Raw genomic sequence first — 22,115 nt, forward strand, 5'->3', positions numbered from 1 at the left:
TTGGATGTTCAGAGGGGCCTAAAGGAATTGTGTGCTAACACCCTAAAGGAATTGTGTGCCAACATCCAATTAAAAAGAAAAAAAAAATCATGCAAAATACTATATATAGGCCTCTTCCTATTATTCTCTGCTTGTGGATATGTTCATGTTTATAAATTCCTCTAATTATTGTCCTTTCTTTTGTATTGTCTATACATTCAACCCACATTTTTCTTATTTTTTACTTTATCTCTTGATCCATCCTTTTACCTTTATAATGTTCTTTCATTCCGTCTTTTTTTCCTTTTGCACCCATAAGGTAAATCTTTTCTGCTCCCTTTCTGATTGCTTTCTCTCTCTACATTTGCCTTCCTTTCCATCTCTTCTCCATTCTCCCCCTATTATTTTAAAATATCCTTTTCCTCTTTTCTCCATATCATTCCTCCCATTGCCTGAGTAGCTCTCACCCTTCTCACACTCTCTGATTTTCTATATCCTATTTTATTATACTCAAAAGAAGATAAGTACCCTATACTGAGTATTATGGCACCATTTTCAACTATCCTAGTAAAATTATTGTAGGGTAATTGAAAACAGCTGCTTCTCTAGTTATTACTGAGTGATATTTTTTTTGGTGGGGGGGAAGGGAGTGAAACACTTCCATTTTCAGGATGAAAATAAAATAAAATATTTTGATCTAGAAAATAGTATAAATCAGTACAAAGTAGTAGCTGCCCTTACAATATTTTACCTTTTATATATTATGTCCAAATATCATGCATCATGTACTGTAATTGTTGGTATGGCAAGAAATAATGCAAAACTAATAAAAGTAAAATGACATAGGGAAAAAAATCCTTTCTGAAACTGTCCCTAGCCCGAGACAAATTAAGGTGGGATCAAATCCCTCCAGGATTTGGCCCGCGACACACACAGCCTAAAATTCCTTCTTGAGCTTTGTGTCCCAAGGATTTGTGTCCTAAGGATTTCATTTGAGGACTGCTAGGAGAGAAATGCAAAAGTGAGTGGCACAATAAGCTAACAGAGCTTTTAACAATGTCATTAATTTTGTAAACACTTGCTAAGTGGGTGGCCAGCAGAAAAGCCTCAACCCTCTCCACTGGCAGACGTAAAAGAATAACGGATCACACTGTTAAAAATGCTACGTTTAAAAATATTGTGAATTCCCCTCCTCCTGTTTCCACTCAGTCCAAATCTTAGGTTGCTACTATATCAGCAGCAGCAGCAGATGAAAGAGAAGGTATTCTGGCAGGATGTAAATCATGAGATCATTAACATTTCAGTCCAATTTCTCCCCTACTCTGTGTAATAATCCTAGCAGAGCTGATTGATGGGATGAAGGATTCTCAAGATTGATGATATGGGTTATTCCCCAGTATTTCCTCATTTTCTTTCCTCTTGTGTTAATCCTAGTCTCTGGTAGCTACACTTAATCAGTTTTGCTGTCACTCTTAGTGCTGTATTCTTCTAATATCAGATATTGTCATTTATATCTCTGGGTAGAAGTAGGTTAAGACTTACCATTTCCTGTACATATCTCCTAATATATAAGCATAAATAAAAGCTGCAATGAAAATATTAACATCTGGTGTTCCTATTGGCTTTATTCTTTGAATTGCGACCTTTCTCTATTGTGTTCCTATTGGCTTTATTCTTTAAATTGCGACCTTTCTCTATCCCTAATATGGCCCCTTTCCTCCTTATAGGGGAAGTAAAAACTACAGTGAGTATTTCACTGTTTAAAGTAGAAGTTGAGGGACTAGGGAATTACTGAATTCTTTCGGCGGGGTAGGGGGGGAGTCTTTTGTAGCCTCCTAATGAGGTGCATTTCTTTCCCATTCTAGGAAAAATCTGGGTCTCCACGATTCTTCTCTATGTCTATTAAATTACTCTGAACAATAAAGACACAAGATTTTTCATTATTTTATTAGGTTGCAATTTGGAAACGTCATAGTCAGTTCGTATTGAAGTCTGGGCTGATTTGTTTGGTTACGGTTCTTTGTGTTTTGAAATAAGCAAAAGTAACATTTTCATCTGCATTTGGATTCACTCAGAGACAGTCTATTTACTACAGATGTTGCAAGGGAGAATTGAGGGAAGTTCAATTTTTCAGGCCCAGAAGATTGATTTCCCAGCTGGGTTTTTTTGCAAGTACTTTGTATAAATAGGTAGTTAGCCATTTTAGTCCAAAGTCAGATAAAAGGCAGGGTAGAGTTGCACTGGAGACTAACTGAATTGGAAATGTATAAGCTTTCAGTCAGATTCATCCAGTGAAGTGAGCTCTTGCTCACAAAAGCTCAAGCATCTCTGATTCAGTTACTCTGTAAGGTAAATTTCTACCCTTTGTGCAAATAGATATATTTGCTTTATTGAAACAATGTATTGAGGAATGAAAACATTATTTTTTTCACATCCATTTATGACAGAAGAACTTCTGCCAGTTCTTGATTCTGTAGGTCATTATGTAATAGTGGAACTTGGACTCAAATGCTGCATGTTTAACTTCCATCAAGTAGGCACACACTTACACTTAAGTGCATTTATAAATTTTTGAGGGATTGAGGCTCTGGACTGAGAAATTGAGGTCTTTTCTCTGAGTCAAACGTAACATTTCTAATTAGAAGCTGCACTATTTTCCTGTAAGGTAGTCTTGTCTTGTCTTGCTAAACTCACAGATGCCTAACTTTATAGGAAGAGCTTTAAAACTAAGAAACTTCATCCTTTATAGTGTTGCTCATCCGCTTGGTTTATGATACCAACATAAACTGGGGAACATACCAAATTTTCAAGTCTACCTGCTAAATTGGACTATTTGTTCTATGAAAGGCCCCATAGAAGAAAAATACAATGGTACATATATCAAAATATTTGATCATTATCCATAGTTCTATAAAGTATACTCAGTTTAGGGTCTAGTACTAGGCTACTTCACAGGGGTATGCTAGTAACCTTGTAAAATTATGGTGTGGAACCCTGGTTACAGAAGAGCAAAGCTATTAAAAATACCACTACCATGAAGGGATGTTTCAGAGGATTTTCAATACTGGTAATAGTTCCCTTTAGAGATTATTAGTATCTGTAACAGAGCACAAGGTGTGCTCTGTTACTTGCAGAGGACTGAGCAGCAGCAAGGCAGTTTGCAGCTGGCTGCAATCCCAATTCAGCACAACTGCCTGATTGGGGGAGGGGGCCCAGCTGTGCCCTATACCGAGCTGGGCCCTGAACAGCAAAGGCAGCAGTATGCTGCCAGCAGCCAGAGAGACACCATTGGCTAAGCTGCTGCTCAGAACAGCTTGGAGGTAAAGGAGGAACTATGGGGATGGCAGTTCCTTGTCCTGGGTATGACAGAAAACTATACCCTGTTATGGGAGGATGGCCTGGAGGGGCTGCCTGTGGCAGGGTAGTCCTTGAAAATGTGAGGCCAGTCACCTCCCCAGTGAAAGGCAAGTATGGGGTGCCTTCTAACCCAAGCCCCATATCTCTGGTGGGTAGTAAAACCGAGCAGGCAGGGCCCAGACTCACAGATGAGTTCTGAGGCTGCACATAAGAGCCAGGGGTGAGGCTTCAGGGGAGTGGGGTCCTGAGCCCTGAGGAACTATGAGTAGAGCTCCTGGGGCAAGGGGATAAGGGATTATAGCCCAGGGAGGCAAGGGGATGGGTCTTGGAGCCCTAATCCCAGTAGTATGGGCTTGGAGCTGAGAGTGGGGCCTGGGGCTCAGAGTGTTGCTTGGAGCCCTGAGTTGAGATGGGGGTTGGAGCCCCAAGAGTAGATGGGGCTTGGAGACTGAACAGGTATGGGCTGGGAGTCCTGAGGGGAACTGAGCTGGGAGCCCAAGTGAGTGAGTGGCTGGGTGGCCAGATAACTTAGCTGGGTGTCAGGCCATGGAACATCTGCAAGACACTGTGACTATGAGCTCCAGAGGGGAGTTAGAGTCCCGTGTGGGACTCTGGAGCTTGGGTCCCAGTGTGAGGCACTGGAGGAACATCTGTGAGGCATGGGACATAGTGAGGGATGGTCAGAGGCATGTACATAGGCCCTTGTCACCAAGGCCAGTAAATGGGCAGCCTCCCACCGGTTTAACATCGTATAATCACTAACATCAAAGCGTGGCAGGTTAGGAAGGCGGGTGGTTAGCCCTAAGACAAGCAGGCAGGCCAACGACTGACTGGTCCCGGGACTCCCACTTGTTACAATATCTACCCACAGTATTGCAGCCTTAAGCTCTCTTCAGGAGCAGTCAGACTGTGTGTAGTAACCTCACTGGGGGTCAAATAGATCTGTGGTGGAGAGAGCCAATAAAAGCCTTTCCTCAACCTAGAAGTGTTGCATAAAGTCTGCACTGGGATCACAACAAGTGGAGTCGGCTCTTCATTGTCTGCTTACTGTGAAAAGGGTCTCTGGGCTGAGAAGATTGTTCCAGGATTATAGTAGAGGGCCGCAGGTCTTGGTATGGTCTAAACCCCTACATCAGCCCATAGTGACATCCTTTATCCTGGATGTGGGTTAGATTTCATTCCACCAGCTTTGCTGACTTCATCCATGTGGCTGAGTAAATATTACTGTTGGAGGTACTGTCTTCTCTACAGATATTGCTATCTGGAATAGGCATCCTTGTCTACTTGCTTGACTGTACATCATATTCAAAATCTCACCTGAAAACCTTTCTTTTTCCCTCTGTACCTTTACATTCCACTCTCCTTCCACTCCTTTGCCTTTTTGTTTCATTCTGAGTCATTATATTCACTGAAGCATTTTGCAATAGGGCCTGCACGAAACAAATGAAGTTCTGTTGTACCAAGTGTCACACCTCTATTCAGTATTTTATTGTAACAGAAACAGAGACAGGCTAGGAACTCCTGTAATTTTTTATCAGAAATGATGTTCTTATACATTCTTGCAAGACGTAAGCATAGATCAATTGTTAAAGCTTTTGGACTAGTCAAGCAAAATAGTTTAAAGAAAAAGAAAAAAATTGAATGTTACTGTCTTAGAACCATGCCTCTTGCTTTAAAAACAATAGACAAAGTACACTAATTAGTTAAAATATTTATTGGTGGTGTAATATTATAACTATGGTAATTAATGTGACATGTACTGACACATAATAAACTGTATTCCAGGAATGTCTCTGATGACAGAAAAATGTATTCAGGCTATAATGAGGGTAGCTTTGTAGACAGTCATATCTATCCTGCACCATTTTGCATGTAGCTCTGAATGGTATCAATTTCATCTTCAGTAGTTTTATTTGACAGAGTAGAAATTGGTCATGCAACTGTGGATATTACTCTTTTTAAGAGGTTAAAGGTTTCTTGAGATGGAGGAAAATGAGATTCGTATTTAATGTTGCATGGGAAGGCAGCACTTCTCAATGAGACAACAATTCTGGACGACTAGTGTTTAACAGTGCTTTGTTATTGCTACTTGACTAGCATTCAGTCAAGGCATGACAGCTTCTCACACATGTCCCTGGCACTCTTGCAAAGCCAGATTGCTAATCACTGGTATAATATGTAATGGCAGCACTGAATACTGAATTTCTTGCAGCACCCATACACAAGTACACATGCTGATAGCCTAGATGAGAGACTTTCTGATTAAGATAAACACTGCACAGAACATAGACGGGTCCTTTGCTTCTGCACAAGCTTTACGTTAAGGCAGTTAGTAATTCTGTCAACTCCAAAGAGACAACTTGGGACAACTGCTCAAGTTGCAGTAAGGGAAATTTAGCTTAGATATTAGGAAGAATTTTCTCACTAGGAGGGTAATAAAACACTGCAACAGGTTACCCAGAGACTTTGTGGAATCTCCATCCTTAGCGGGTTTTAAGACCTGGCTAGATAAAGCCTTGGCTGGGATGATCTAGTTGGGGCTGGTCCTGCTTTGACCAGGGGAGTGGACTGGAGGTGACCTTCTGAGATGATTTCCAACCCTATTTTTCTGTGATTCTATGAACTTCTGGGCTTAAAAGTAGTGCTATTCAGGACAGTAGGTCAGAACATTCAGTATCTTGCAGAGTCAAGCCCTCAACTATAAAGGATGTGAGAAGCCCTCAGTTGTACCAATGTTAGCAACATATAGCCTGTTCCCACACTATTGAAGTCAGTGACAAAACTCCCACTGATGACAATTGCAAGGCTGGTGCCCTTTGTCTTAACATATGCATTATGGGTAACACAGAGGTGAAATGTTATAAACCTATTACTTCCCTTTCCCCCCCACAAATATGTCCTAGGTTTCTTTGGTCAGGACTCATCCCTATATTAGCATCTGAACTTACTGTTATGTGACAACCTCTGCAGGTGGTAATGGGGTCACACTCCTACCCTTGGCTCTAATTGTATGTCTTGAGCCAAAGGTAAGAGTGTGCAATGGTATTAAGGGCCACTGTTTCTCAACAAAATCCATAATGAGGCATTGGTTACAATTAGAATGGTCGTCAAAAATATTTCCAGCACATTTCTTAATATTTTGGATGGATGTGTTTTTGCGGTGTGTTTTAGTAGCAATGATCTGTGCAACAGAATAATATGGATTTCAGAAAAATGCTTGGAAATTGGATCTCACGGGGCAGGGCGGGGGGGAGAGAGTACCCACAGTTTTGTGGTAGAGGGTGATGGGGGAGTGGGTGATGGCTACATGATTGATGGCAGATTTTAGTATTCCAGGGAGAGATTCACAATTTATTCAGCTGAAACAGGAAAGCTTTTAGTCAAGGAGGCAGATGTTTGTTGATGTATGTTTGTGAGGAATAACTACTGAAGTATTTCATCAGGCAGCCACTACGTTTGATGGATCTTTGTCTTCCACCGAGCTGCTTCAGACTGAAAAATAGCGGCAGAAGCTAGCTTCCTGCTCTTGACAGGTGGTTCCCGTGTCGTCTCTGTAGCCACAGGTGTCTGTATCAGAAGTGGAAATTTTTTTTAAAGATTGATAAGAACAAAAATATTGGCATAGCTAAACTGCCAGATATAGCATTCAAATCCTCCCCAAACAAGCTTTTGCTAAGTACACAACAGTGACTCTACCACAACAAACATTTGCAATGATATTTTTTTTTCTCGCCATAGATGAAAAGAGTGCTAATGAGCTTTTGATACAGTGCATCATAACATCCTTTGAGATAGCATGAGTAGGACACCATTTGTTTGGGAAGAAGTCTGCATAAAAAAAAAATAGCCTTTTGTTTGTTAATTGAAATAATTTCTGTACGACAGAATATGTACAAATGAGCCTGCAGGGTTCCATAACTGTGATGAACAACAGTTTTTTAAAATTTACGTTTAATGTAAAAAGAAACCTGTGGTGATATCAAACCAGAGATATGGAAAACTCCTTATACACTGAAGAGACCCAGGAATAGCTCCAAGTCAAGTGCCCAAAAGAGGGCCAGTCACAAAAAGAGCATAAGTAATAGAAGGGGCCAAATCTTAACTACCTTAGGATGGAAATTTGGTGCAGGTACCTATGACTCATTTAGGAACTCCCATTTTCTCAGTTATCATCATTTTTACAAAACTGAATCTGAAGAGTCTGGCACCAAGGGTTGCAGAAGGGTAATCCCTTAACCTGAGAACCAGCCTATCTAAATTTAGCTCCTGATTCTACCTTAGACTTCCTTTGTGATATTGGGCAAGCCATTAGGGTATGCTGATGCTGCAACATGCGCAGGGATGCCAGGGATTTAGCTAGCCTGGGTAAAAGTTGCAGTGAATACATAGAAACTCAGTGCACAGTATCTCCAGGAGGAAATATGCAGGGCCCTCTGCAGGCTCGCACAGCCTTCGCTGCCTTGTCTCCACTGACTAGGTTAAAATGGGTGCAGGTATGCTTAAGCCTGCTGCAGCTACACCTACCGCATGCAGTGAAGATATACTTTTGGCATTCAGAAGTGCTCAGTGCTGAAACACCCCCAGCGTGGCAGCTGCGGCCGGATTTTCACACCATGCTAAGCACCCAGGGTGCCGAACGGTTCTGAAAACCTATCTCTGATGTGGCAACTGAGATGGACATTTTGGTCCCAGCTACTTTTTGCTGAACCATTTTGAAAATCATGGCACAGAATCTCCCTGCACCTCAGTTTCCCATCTGTGAAATGGGGATGTTTTGAGGGCCAATTCATTTATGGCTTCATGGTACCACCATGGTGAGCCAGACCCTCCGCTACTCCCCTGGGGTCAAAGGCGAGATGGTGAGAGGATACCTTGTGTTTGGCCAGATGTTTGGGGAGATGTCGTATTTAATGTATTCATGAATCCATGACTTCTGCTGCTCATGCTCTCCCACAACCAGGGGATTCCCTCGGAAGCAGACTCTGCTACAACAGCTCTGCCTGTGCCTTGTTTTTCTTGACAGTTTAAACGACTAACCCTTTTCTAACGTGCTCATCTTTAATTAGTGCTCCGGGTTTCAGAGCTGACAGCTCCACAACTATATCAACAGTGTGGTTCAAACATAAGGATGATGCAAACACATTCCAATCACAGGAGTACTTTTAATAGACATACACCATATGGTTTCGTAACACTGATGATGAGTTTAATAGGGTGCAGAGCTGTGAAGGATTGACAGTTTTAGGGTTACTATACTTCTTCCTGCATATGCAACATATCTTAGACGATGTGACACAGCCCTGGTGCCGCCTCATTTTTTTCTGCCATCTGGGTGTTTTTATTGTTGTTGCATCTTCATGTGCTTGAGTTGTGTGTGGGTTCACTCCCCTTCCCCCCCTGTGATATTACATGTGATATTTTGGCTATCCCGCACACAAGCTCCCTTGGGAAGCAAAGCAGATGAGAGGTACTAGAGAGATTGCGGTGACATGGTTGGTCTCTCAGCCTGCATAGCTATTAGGCTACAGGGCAAGGAAACATGGCCATAGCATGCACCTTTGCTGCTCTCCTCTCCAAGTTCTTGGTAGACTTGGCACTAAATGGTCCTATGAGCTGTAAAGTCACTGCAGTTAGGCTCATCCACAAATGAGTCAATCTAATGCCTTCATCTGTGTAGCTGCAATAGTAGATGAAGACAGTCTACCCTTAATAATTTATATCTACACTTGCCCACTGTCATTCCTTTGATACAACTGAACCCATGAAGCAAGGACTTAGCAAGGCTTCCTTTGTAGAGACCCCTGTGCTCCAGCTAGCATGCTGTTGCCCCCACCCCAGCTTTGCATTCACGTGTGCACTGTGTACACATGTTGCCTCCCATCCCAGTTGCCCCCCATCCCAGCTTTCTTCTTTCACCAGTGGATCTAGACAAAGGACAAGTCTTGAACACCCCCTTCACCCACTCAGCAGAGGGCAGGATTTTCCCTTTTGCATCCCACTACTGTTGTATTTCTTTTCTTTTCTTTTCTTTTCTTTTCTAGTCAGAGCTTGATAAAACTTGCAAGTAGAGCTAGGGAGAAATAAATTATTAATAAATGCAAATAAAATCCAAGGTCTGTTGTTGGGGCAGAAATATATTACAGAAAGCCTGAGAGCCACAGGAGGGTTTAACCAAAGAAAATATATTACTGAAGTCATTATCAACTATAAATACATGGGCCTGAGGATGGACTCTTGGTATCTAATTTTAGCCTTCTAGAATATTTACTGATTATGGTCCACATTATGCTGAATTCATAGACTAGTAAGTAGTTGATTGCTTACTCTGAACGGATTAACTACAAACAGCTTTAGCTAGTTTTGTCTGGAGTTGTGCATTTTGCTGACATCACTACCTGATGTATAATCAATTTAAATTGTTCCATCCCTACAGAACTTAGGACTTTAACCTAGTCCTTTTTTTTCTGTTAGACTGTATTTAAGAAACTTTCACCTCTGCCTTTTGGATTTATGTACAGGAAGGCAAGTACTTGCAGATGTAGGATTCTGTTTGGATGCATTTTAACTTCACTTTCCAGATTCTGGCAGGCAAAGGTTGGAGAGATGAGCAAACAAAAATAGTTTGTTTGACCAAAAGTGTGCTTATAGGCAGCTGAAAATACTTAATGTTCAGTTTGAACTCAACTGAAACTTGGGTCCAAAAAAGGAAAAAGCAAGTTCGTGATATTTGATGTGGATATTTTCTAAATGAAATATTTCAATTTTACATTTTGAAGTGGTATTTCTGGACCAAATTTAACTAACTGAATTTCAGAATATTTTAAATTAAAAAAAGAGCCTCAAACCCCACACTCAGTGAACCTTTCTGTTTTAGGTCAAGCAAAATATTTCCTTCTATCTGAAAAGCACTTCAGGGTGGGCTGCATGTCAGCCAGAAAACAAACCTTGTTGTTTCAGGTTAACACAAACCAATTATCATGCTGATTTTTTTTTTTCCAATTCAGCCAGCACACCAGAAAAGCAGCTATTTGTATGGGTCTAGGTATAAGACTCCTGCTGAGGGTTGTGCAGAGAGGACAATCACAGGAAAACTTTCTAACTGACCTCAAGAAGAACAGAGGAGGTCATTCCTCATTCCAGCTCTATACCATAAAATCCCTGGAAGGGGAAAATAAGGAGTATAAGGTGCATATATGGAGGGGTAAGGAAGCAAATGCTTATTCATACATGCAGTCTTCTGCTTACTGGGCAGGAGATTTCAGCAAGCTAGAAGGCAGGTCAGAGAGAGAGAAAGAAGAGTGCACTTGTCTTTGAGGCTCTGCAGGAGCTGTCTGAAGAAAACTGAGCACTAGGAATGAACTGAAGAAAGCTGGAGTTGGCCTTTGAGTAGTAGTGCTTGACACAGTTTCTGGATGACCTCAGCTATAAGTGATGACTTTGTGTAGCAGCAATTGTGTGTCAAGACTCTTCTTCCATGCACTCCTCTGTCCTGTTGGCCTTGGCTCTTTACCCATACTACGTTCCTGCTTGCCTGCCACTGGACTCCTGATGTATCTGAAGCTATGACCCTTTCTAGGCTTTCACATAAAGTAGGAAAGTTCCATCAAGACCAGAAGGCCTTCAACTAAAAAAAAATCAAAACATGCTCATCCCCCTCCCCAACCCGCCCCCCAAAATCATTAAGGAATGGGGTCTACAAAATGGTGTGTTTTCTGAAATAGCAGGAGTCAATCACCTCAAAGCCACCCAACAAAAGAACAGAAGAGTCCAAAGAAACCCCACACTCAGTGAACCAGATTGAATGAGGTGCTTAGCTTACACTCATCTGGGCAGACAGTTGGGATCTGGTCTTTCACCAACACTTCCTTTGGCTGAAAATATTTTACAGCTTTTTCTTATTTCTAGTGCTTTCTCCCCCAAATCCAGCCAGTTCTGCAATATGCTACATATATATTAAAAAAAAAATCTAAAGGAGCACCAACAGACCTCAACTAAAGGAATATAAGAAAGGAGGCTTTGCAGTCTAGTGAGGAAAGAATTGTCCTAAGAGTCAAAAGCCTTGCTCTGTCAGTGATACCTTGTGAGATATTAGTCACTTCCCCTCTCTCTGTATCTGCTTCCCTTTTCTTCCCTGCTGATTCATTTGCCTTCCTTGTTTAATCAAAAGTTAAGTTCTTCAGGGCAGAGATTGTCACTTCACACTGTAATACAATAGGTTCCTCATCTCTGTTGTAGCTTCCAAGTGCCACAGCAGTAAAAACCATACTATAAAAAATATTAAAGTTAAGCCGGTATAACACAGGAGTGTGCTTGTGCATGCACACACACACACACATGAAAGTGAAATGGGTGAAGGAGGAGAAAAGGTGGAGATACAATTATCATTTCAGTCTATGGAGTAATGTAGGGAGACTTCAAAATAAATCACAAGGAATTGCTGGAGAGCTAAAGTCTGGTAGTATTCTGGATCAGTTTGTTATAAAAGGTGAGAAAGAATGAGAGCAATTAAGATGCTTAATATGAAAGTGTAGGTGGGCAAAGAAGTGGGCTGAAGAATGTCAGCTTCGTAGTGCTCCCAAGGGTGTATGACTGTATATGATTAGGTTTCAGGTGATTAATATTTGGTGGGGGGAGGAGGGACGGGGGAGAGAGGGATGGGTTTAACTTAAGAAGAGCTGTAGGGGGGTGTTATTTTCAGGTGTTGAGAACTGGCCAGACACTTCTCCCACAGTAACCAGAAGCAAGATCAAAGGGAGTGAAGTTAAGACTATTACTAAACACATCTGAATATCCCACCCTTGAGCTTTCCCATCTGAATATCCCATCCCTTTATATGGATTGTAGCTTCAGCTGAATTGAGTGTAAATGGCAGCAGGGCTGTTTATAAATAGGATCTTTCCCAGGAGGCATCAGGGGCTCTTTAAATATTTCTCTAGTGATTACACAAAAGCAATTTCCTCCTGTCTGGATGGGCATTTTCAGGGGGTTATAAACAGAGTGCAAGAAGTGGCATTAGTCGGTGCATTCCAATGAGTAGAGAGTAATTCAAAATCTTGCTTGATGAATATGCACAGAGGATTTTATCAATATAATCACCAGTCTTAATAGCTAGCCTGTGCCTGCACACTGGGTATTTCCTAGTGTGTTATAGATTAGTTATCAAAAGGGTAAGATAATGTGGTCTGTTAACTTGATGACATTTATAAATGACTCTATTGAGAGTGTACGCAGGAAAACAAAATGTCAATTCTTCAAAATCTAATGATGGCAAAAAATACCATTCCCAAAGGCAATTTTAGGTTTCTCTTCACATTTAGCCCTGCATAATGACAACATTTGACCTGACAAGTAATAGCAGCTGTTCTTTGCAGGCCAAAACAATGCAATATTCTCAATATTGACCATCTTTGCTTTGCAACCAGGTGCCTCTTCTCTAAATGAGCCTTGACTGTCCTCTCTTTTTAACCTACCTGTGCTACTTACAAACATACAAGGCCAGATATTCAGTTGGTGTTAATCAGGGCTTTTAGTTGTAAGCGCTGAGGCTCTGGCCCTTAGAACTCTCCTCTAAAGGTGACATAGGATGAACCATTCTCTCAAAAGTACTCTGAAGCCTTCAAGACTGTGCACCTCTCTTCCATTTTTTTTTTTTTCTTCTGTAAGTGACTGTTTGTAATATATGTCACTTAAAACACAGGTGAGAAAATGACCAAATAACACTGCTTTCGAGTATCTTTGAACATCATCTTAGCTTAAAATTTCAAGAACATGTCAAACCCCTGTTCTCAAGAGTGATGGAGGCACTTGCTGTCTAGGTTGCATTGGAAGGTGCGCTACTTGGGTGCCATGACAACATTCTCCTTTATGCAGTGGGAGTTTTATGCACCAAGATAGCATAACACAATGATAAAGGTAAAGATGGCCACAAACACAGAATGGGAAAATCCAATCACCACTTTTTTAATTGTCCCATTATGGCCACCAAGTGATGTACACTTTTAACTCATAATTTCAGCTCAAAGTAAAAAAAAAAATAAAAATATAATAATAATACTTGATAGTGTCCCATGGATTTTTTGAGCCTGTTTCTCCGTGGCCCTCCATTGCTCAGTAAGAAACACCACTGATGTGATTTTCCATCCTTTTTGTGCAGATTAAATGACCACATCAGCTACCAGAGGATCAGGCCACATGGGGTGCCTGTGGATGTGAGGGGATGCTGCTACAACTCATTATAATTACAGCACATCAGAGCAGACTCAATTAACTGAGTCCACTGGAGTGTGCTAATTATCATGCTTCAGCCAGCCTCCGTGTCTCGTGTATTCAACGGGGGTGCTTTAACTAAAACATGTTGAACAAGCTTTAGTTAAAGCACCCGCACCACCATTTTGAAGTGCAGGATGCTAAATACAGGATATGCTGTGGGTGCTTTAATTAGAGTGTAGAGAGCAGCTGTAATTAAAGTGCACACCCTTCCCCTAGTCCCCAGAGTACATGTAAAGATGCCCACTGTGTTTTCACAAATGTCTTCCCGCTATTCTGTGTGTTTCCACTGGAAAGTCACAGAATAAAGAACCCAAAGGGAAGGAAAATAAACCTCATGTTCAGAGCAAACACTTACTGCTGCAGTGCTCAGGAAGGAATATATACCCCACATTGTCCTGTCACTTAAGTACATTATGATTATCTCTCTGACCTTCTATTATAGCATCAGGTTCATCCTTTCTTGGAGATGGATAACAATTCCCTTAAAACAAGCAAGTTCTATGCAGATGGGTTCCAGCAATTCAATGCTAATCCTGCAGTTAGGTGGTAGATTCAATTTTGGAGACCCATTTAACTTGCCGGCTGTGCTGTTTTCCTAAGTGACCACAGGCCAATCAATTAGGTCCAGGTCCTCAAAGCTATTTAAGCACTAAAATCAATTAGATTTAGATGCCTAGATGCTGCACTTTATCTCCGCTCCCCATCTGTGTGTGTCCTACCCTATGTCTGAGGTGTGCTGAAACAATTAATATATGTATCAGTGTGAAGTGTTCAGATGCTCCAGTGCTTGGATCCACAGAATATCTACTGTAGCTAGAATTGGACTGCACTGATTTATATGAGCTGAACTGCTGACTCTGGCTAGTCTGCGCAGTGGAAATGGATTTTGTAGCTTCTCTGGCTAAGATGTAGGACTGCTGTACGTCACAGAGCTGTCCTGTGCTGCCACTGGAAATGTTTCATGCTGGAGGCAGTCTTTACTTGAAAGTGGAATGCAAAGGGAAAGCTCATTTTGGCTCTCCTTATTCATTCTAAAGATGCACCAAGGCAAATATAGAGTTATTAGATGCACATTTATTGGAGCCAATAACATAAATGTTTTTCCCTTCTTAATTGAAGCAGTCTTGCAACAACTGCTGTATTTCATGTCAACATCCACTCATTCCTTATTCTTTCACAGTGATTGCGTTGTTGAAAGATGTACCCTTTCATTCTCCATCTAATCAGTGCAGTTTTTCCTTGTGATTGATCATATTGGCTAAGTACAGACATTCAAAAAGCCCTGGGTAGAAGTGCTCTATCGCACTTTACTTAAAGTGCTTTAAGTTAGAATGGGAATAAACTGAACAGACACTGCCTCCCCCTTCTCCTCATCCTGACCCTAGCCTCTTGAGAGCTGCAGCCAGGAGCTGTAGTGGCCCAGATTTTCACCATGCTAAGAACTAGGGTCTGGGGGAAAAGGAGTCCCCCCCCACCCCTACCCCGACCATGAGGGGTCCCTCTTACAGTTTCCTGACTGGGGTCTTATGGGGGGACCAGGCCAGGTCCCTGTGCCAAGGGGACCCCCCCCTTACCCCCTCCAGACTCCTGGCCTACTCTTGGCTGCAGCTACGAAGAGGCTGGGGTTGGGGGGAGGAAGGTGGGGGACAGGGAGCCTCCCTGTTGCACAGATCTAACCCAGTCTCTCCAAGACCCCAGGCACCAGCAAGCTGTGAGAGGGCAGGGCTTTCAGCAGTGTGGCTCCCTTCCCTCACCCCCACCCCCACCCCATCTAAGCCTCCTCACAATGACAGCAATAAGATATAGCACAGGACTGCTTGGCTCATCTTTTCACTGGCTCTCTACTGCTTGGACCCAGCCCAGCCTGGCCCAGCCCCCACCAAAACAGGAGCCCACAAGCTTGGGTGGGGAGGGGTGTCTGCATGGCAGAGAGGCTGTTTCCCCATCTCCCACCCCACCCCACCCAACTGCACAGGGAGGAGATTCAGCCTTTTTTTGTCTCCTCTCTGTGAAGCAGACCAGCACCAGTTAAGACTAGCAAGCCACCCAGCAAGGGCCCTTGGGCCGGCATCAAAATGCAACCTACATCGAAGTGTGATGTACGTGGTACAGACATTCAAAAAAGCGTTGTCACCTAAAGCGCTTTACTCTAATACCACATCCATCAAGGGCTAACTTTAAAGTGTTTTAAAACTGGTGGATCTCACTCTAAATGCTGCAAATGTCTGTTCTGTTATGGCTTTAAAGGACTATTTGTGTGTTCAATGTACATTAAATGTCACATCTGTACCTAGCCATTGTCACCGATGATAGTGGTGCTGACATGTTCTTGGAAGGCACTCCTGTGATTAGGTCCATTTGGACCTATTACCAAGGTTGTAGGGGTTATACCAACCTACATTCCATCTTGTGATATTCCCTTGTTACATATTAACCATCTGGCGTGGTAGAGGCTGCCTCCTAACAGTTTTTCATAACAGCTCTCGTGCCAAATTTCTGTTCCCATGGAAACTATTGTAAAAGTGCTTTAAAATTTGAAAGGTGTTGCATTTTATGCCTGTAATGGGTGATATTTCCATTTTCTTAAGCCTTTCTATTTTCTTCCTTTTTATTGCTAGTTACTGGTGCCACCTGTCCTGAAAATTGCAAGAGGGAATTTGGTCATCATTTTTGGATATCAAACCCATGTCTCGGTTTTCACTTTTTCTGTGTTGGAATCAGAACTGTTAGGCTATTTCAGTGTGTCACATAAGAACCAGTACATTGATGGAGTACAGGCAGGCAGGCAGAGAGAATGGTATTTTCAGATGAATGTGTTTTATGTGGGGTTTTTGAGGGAGATTATTTTGAAATAAAAAGGCTGCTGCTACCCTCCGCGATTTGATGGGGGTTTAAGAAGTCCAAGAAACTGTCTTGATGGCGTCTCAAGCACATACAAATTTCAGGACTTATGACAGAGCTAGTTAGTCTGCAGTTGCTCAAGTTTTTTAAAGCTGTTGACATCAGATAATTGTTGTGAGCCACCGCCCTCTCTTTGGAAAACTTGTAGTATGTTTTCTGTTTCAAAATGAACTGCCTGACTGGTTTTTTTTCTTAGGTGTTTGTAGAGAGTTATTGAGTAGGACAATCATAATAGGAAAGATTCACCTCTGTGCTGATAGACTGAATGGTACTAGACCATCACCCGGATCTCACTTAGTAATAGATCCTGCTGCAACAGTTTTCATGTACGTGGGTGAATGTATGAATCTAACTTCTAGGTGGAACAGGAGTAACTTCTAGGTGTAACTTATAGAACAGGAGCAGGCTAGCCGCAAGACCCTTGCAAGTCAGTAGTGAAACAGTTACTACTGTAATGTAAATCATTGTATATAGATTGTTTTAAATAATAAAGAGATGTTTCCACATCACAAGGCTATATATATTATATGACAGATATGCAGGCTCTAAGTATTCCAATATGCCTTCTATACAAGAAATATATATCTCTAAGCAAAACACATGCCCATGCTTCCCTGCCCCAGTTTCATCATTGCTCTTGAGCATCTCTGATCAGAGCTGTTTCAGAAATACAGGACATCCCACCCCACACATAATCACTGCTTTCACTCTAGTAGCTAACTTTCTGCTTTCAGTTTGTCTCCTCTCTCACTCAGCCTAAAATGAAGGACCCCTTATAACTCTTGCAACTTCCAGTACACTTGGTCAGGCCTCACTGATCAGCCTACTCAGGTGATTCTAGACCCCTGTGTAAAATGATCCACTGGCTAATTATTGGCTTCTCTCTAGTCTCTGCATGAGCATGTTCATTATTATTATACCTCTGGTGTTCCAACATGAAAAAACAATTTGCTCTTAGGTTTTATCTAAAGGTGTGCTCCATTTGATCAGACAACCATTGAAGTTTTATAGTGATTATTAGCTCTGTGTCTCCACACTTTGGAATATCATCCCAAGATGCTCAGGCAGAGACTAGAGAGAAGCAAACAAGTTCCTCATTCAGTATGGAGTTTGCAGTCTGGCAGTGATGCACAGAGCAAGTCTCCAATCTCACACAGATTTCATAAGTTTTGCGAGGGCAGATTTCCCAAATCACCAAATTTGTATCTCTAACTAAAGGTCAACAACTGCTCCTTAATCTGTTCTGAAGCTGGGTTTGATATATGGCTGAAGGTCAACCTGATATAATTAATTATTAACCTTTATGAAATTTGTACAAACAGGGAAAAATATGTTTCTAACAGCCCCAGAGTAAAATTTAAGTGTTTTGATATCCATCAGAAGATTCAAGACTATTTAACTCTGCTTGGGATGTAAAATCAAGGGTTTCTTCTGCGTGTCTGGAAAAAGTGACCAAATTAACATGTGTGAAATTGCTCATTAGGCACTTGATCCAAAGCCCTTGGAAAGACCCCCTGCTGCCTTCAAAAGACTTTGTATCAGTCTCTAAATGTGCCTGATTTCTTGAACGAGATATGACATTTGGAATAACAGGTGCACATAACTAAATAACTGCCCAGGCTGTTTTGTAACATGAGGCTTAAATAACACTGCAACCTGGCATGGTGTTGAGGGAGGAGCACTGGAAAGGAACGTCAATGTAAAAACACAATGTACCCCTGTCCTTGGCCAGGACAGAGGAGAAAAGCATGGTATGGTGCCTGCACTTTGGTACCTGGGAGGCTCCATCCTCTAGCTGGTATATGGACCATTCTTCAGTCTTTGTTGGAGCTCACAACCTGCCTTTTCCTGCAGACATGACCTACCATAGATACTGCAGGTGGAAATGCATCTTCCCTCTAGCATGCTTTTCATTTCCACAATGCCCAGACCTTAGTCACAGCTGTATATGCAGGAAGCTGATCTCACCTCCAACGTAGCCCTTTAAATCAGCAGTGGTGACAGTCACATGCCACCTGCACCACAGACTTTGTCTACCACCCTTTAATACCTTGTCCCAGGCACGGTTCTTGCTCTTTCTCCTGGTTCTAGCACTCCTGCAATCTGTTTCTGGGGTATGAGCTCCGATTTTATTTTTCCTACCTGGCTTGATTCTGAAGTCTGGCTTCTAGAGTTGACGCTAAGCATTGGATTGGCTGCTCTATCCCACTTCCTGTCATTTTCTGCCTACTTCCTTTCAGAGAGTGTGGAATACACAACTCTCTCTCTCCTTCACCTCCCTATTGCAATCAGAAAATCTCCAGAGGTCCTACATGGCCATTTGGAGTTTGGATCTAGAGGGCACAAAATGGAGCCCACTTTATTCCCTAAATGAAGAGAATGACATTTGTCATTGAAAATACAGGAAGAATAAGCGTAGGAAGAAAATGCTGGTTAGCCTTCACCATGACTCAGATCTATTATATTTTTTTCCAATGCAAATCATGTAAAATACGATGGAACTACTCACGTGGGAATTTCCCCAAGAACAGGGGAAGGGCACCTACCCATTAAATGGAAAAGCAGTGATAGTCTCATCACATGGTGAAAACTGGCAACATTACGTCTGAGCAATTCAGTGGTCTTCATCTGAAATTTAAATTATTAGGAGACTCTGTAGACTCTTTCCACTGTGGCAGTAACTGCTGCTGCAAGAAAGGAAACAAGTTGGGGGGAAAATGTTGGAATAAAAAAAGAGTTCAGAACTACTTGGTAATGTACAAATGTATAGGACGCTCATCCAAGTGTGACAAGGAAATTAAAAATAAGGGCGGGGAGCAGAATAGCCCAGGTTAAGATTAAAAATAGAGCAGATTCTCTGGAATAGAACAGGACGATATATTGTCATCACAAAGCCTTGCTTAGAAAGATTAAGAGAAGGAGGGGGCTAGGGGTAAAAATCAACAGCGGTGTATTTTGTGAGTTAGCAAAAATATCTGCATTGGGGCTTCCTTTTAAAGTAGCCCGCTGTTCTCACCAGTTTCTATAGCCATGTTCTGTTCTGATCAAGTAATCTATACCCTGCATACGGTAGTCTTCATACTGCACCACTCGAGTGTACCATGTTGTATGCAGACCATATCTTGCTAATGATGGCATTGACCTTTGCTGACCATAAAAAAGGTGTTTTGTTATCAGAGGAGCCTTGGTGGTGCCCACACCTGCTCCCGGGGTGTTACACATGTTTCTCTGAGCTCTGTATTACCTGATGGGACACTTGCTTAACAAGTATGTGTCGGCACAAGTAACAGGAACAACGAACAAAAAAGCTGCTAGGCAAGATTTGGGGAAGAACTGATTTGCATGGAGATAGTGACTGTAGTATTTGATTCTACTCTGTTCTCGGTTGCTAAGAGTAGAGGTGAGTCTTTGAGGGCAGAGGGATCTCACAACAGGACTTGCTCCCATATGGGAAAGTGGAAATAGTCAGCTTTCCTTTGATTTCTTCCAGCAGAGATTAGCATTTCTCCTGTGCATCATAGAAGTGGCTGGTGGTTGCATCTCAAACACAAACCGTATTATGGGGGGAAGGGTGGGGATGCCTGAATAATTCAAAATGGAGACTGTTAACCTTCGCAGGGCTGTAATCCTGTCCAGGAGCATTCCTGACCTCAGATGTCCATGCTATAAAAGGGGGAAGCAACACAGTTACTCATGCTCTGTCTGCCCTAACAAACACTCCCAGAAGAGATGTGCCGTTCTCCAGTCCTGCCCTTCCCATCTCTGGATTCCTGGAATCTATTTGCTTCCTTCCATGTCACCTGCAGCTAGGTCTTTGTACATGAGGGTCAATGGTCAAGTGGTGAGAGGTGCAGTGGAGAGGACCCTATAAAAGTAATGAACAGAGAACCCAGCTTTATGGGCTGCTTTAGGGAGAGTCAGGTACTTACCTATGAAAAAGCAGCAAGCACAGAATAAATTCAATTTTTTGTGCTCATTTGGTGCTGGCTATCAGAACTTTGACCCCAGCCCTGCAAAGGTTATACACATGAGCTTAGTTTTACCCATTTCAAGGAGTTCCCCTGGTTGCAAGGGTCCACATATCATTCCTTGCAGGGTTCAGGCCATAGTTTGCAATAGGGCTCTGCAAAATTTCACCGTGTTTCATTTTGAAGTTGTTTCGATGTGTTTCGAGCTCAAAACAGCAAAATCAAAACTAAACAAAAAGCATCGAAACAGCTTCAAAATGAAATGTGGGCACTCAAAATGTTCTGAAAGTTTCAAAATGCTTTGAGTTTTGAAGCAGCCCGGTGGTGGGAGGCAGGGGGGTGCCAGGGCTGTACCCTGAGCAGTTCTGCAGCCCCATGTAGCTTAGCCTGGCGGGGAGCACAGCCCTGGCAGAGCTGATTGGAGCACATCCCTGGCTCTCTCCACCTCCTGCCACTGGGCTGCACTCTGATTGGCTCCACCAGCACAAATGGAGTGCAGCTGTCCCAGGGGTACGAGCCCCCAGATCTGTGAGCTGGATGACAGGAAGCTGCTGCTGCCAGCAAGTGTCACAAACTTTGCTTTCAAGACTTTGAGGTGCAGTTTCCAAGAAGCCTCTGCACCTATCTCCCTGAAACTTGGCAGGCTTCATGCCCTCAGAAGAGGCTACCATCCCTGCAATTTGCATCTGAGTCAGGCAACAAATTACAATGATTTCGGCGTTTTCATGATTCCTCATTATAACCTATGGGCAAAATGCGAAATGAGTTGAAACAGTGAAACAGTTTTGTCAAAACAAAATGGGACAGTGCTTCAAAATGACAAAATGAAACACTGTCCCTTTGAAACAACAAAACAGATGTTGAAATCAAAGGATGGTGTTTCTCACAGCCCTAGTTTCCAACAGATAGAACCACATAGTAGGAAGGAGAGTTATGCTATATTCGTAAGGGAAAACAAAATCAAAGGAAATTCTGGCAGCAAGATGGAATAATGAGGGCACTACAATGTACTTAAAATGATTGCTCTTTAAATTTAAAGGAACTATTATTCAATTTATGTTTGGAATACAATTTGTGCAATGAAAGCCTGGCCAAAAAGCCAGCTTTCAGCACACATGAACTGGGGATTTGGCCCATTTTTAATTCATAAGTGATATGAATATCCCTGCATATTTACCTCCCACTCTTTTTAGCATTTATACATGTTTAGTATAATTATCATAATTGTAGAAATTAAAGACAACCTTTAAGAATAGTATATTTTTGCTTTAAAAAAAAAGTACTATTCTGTTGTAGGGAAAGGCAGAAACCTAATTTGGAAGCAAACATCAGGAAGCGTTTTTCTATTTAAAAACAAAAAATCACCATGCTGCAATTACATAATCACAAGCATAAGTATATGACAAATAGTTTGGAATCAGTTGTGAGTAGAAACCACTACCAAATAAGAAATAACCACTCATGAGTAGAGTGTCTAATTGCTTTTCTCCCTGCCACTCCCTGTTGGTATAGAATTAGGGACTTCCACCAGCTATTCCAAACTGGGAAGATACAAAAAGAAGCAGAAAAAAAAGGCAATAAAGGATAAGCTTGAATTACTGTGAAAATGCAAAACTATTTGTTCATAATCTATTGCCTTGG

At 42.0% G+C, this 22,115-nt stretch overlaps 1 long non-coding RNA gene across 2 annotated transcripts in view; it reads left to right on the forward strand.

Annotated features, from left to right (window-relative positions):
* The first annotated feature begins 3,212 nt into the window (after positions 1-3,212).
* The window catches only part of LOC102563999 (uncharacterized), a 261,609-nt gene continuing 242,706 nt past the window's right edge, over positions 3,213-22,115 (forward strand). For both annotated transcript variants that reach the window (XR_009464020.1, XR_009464019.1), the window contains exon 1: positions 3,213-3,299. This is a non-coding gene — a long non-coding RNA (uncharacterized LOC102563999). The remainder of the gene's footprint in view (positions 3,300-22,115) is intronic.

Source organism: Alligator mississippiensis, chromosome 8 (genome assembly GCF_030867095.1).
Source record: "Alligator mississippiensis isolate rAllMis1 chromosome 8, rAllMis1, whole genome shotgun sequence".
Lineage (NCBI taxonomy): Eukaryota > Metazoa > Chordata > Crocodylia > Alligatoridae > Alligator > Alligator mississippiensis.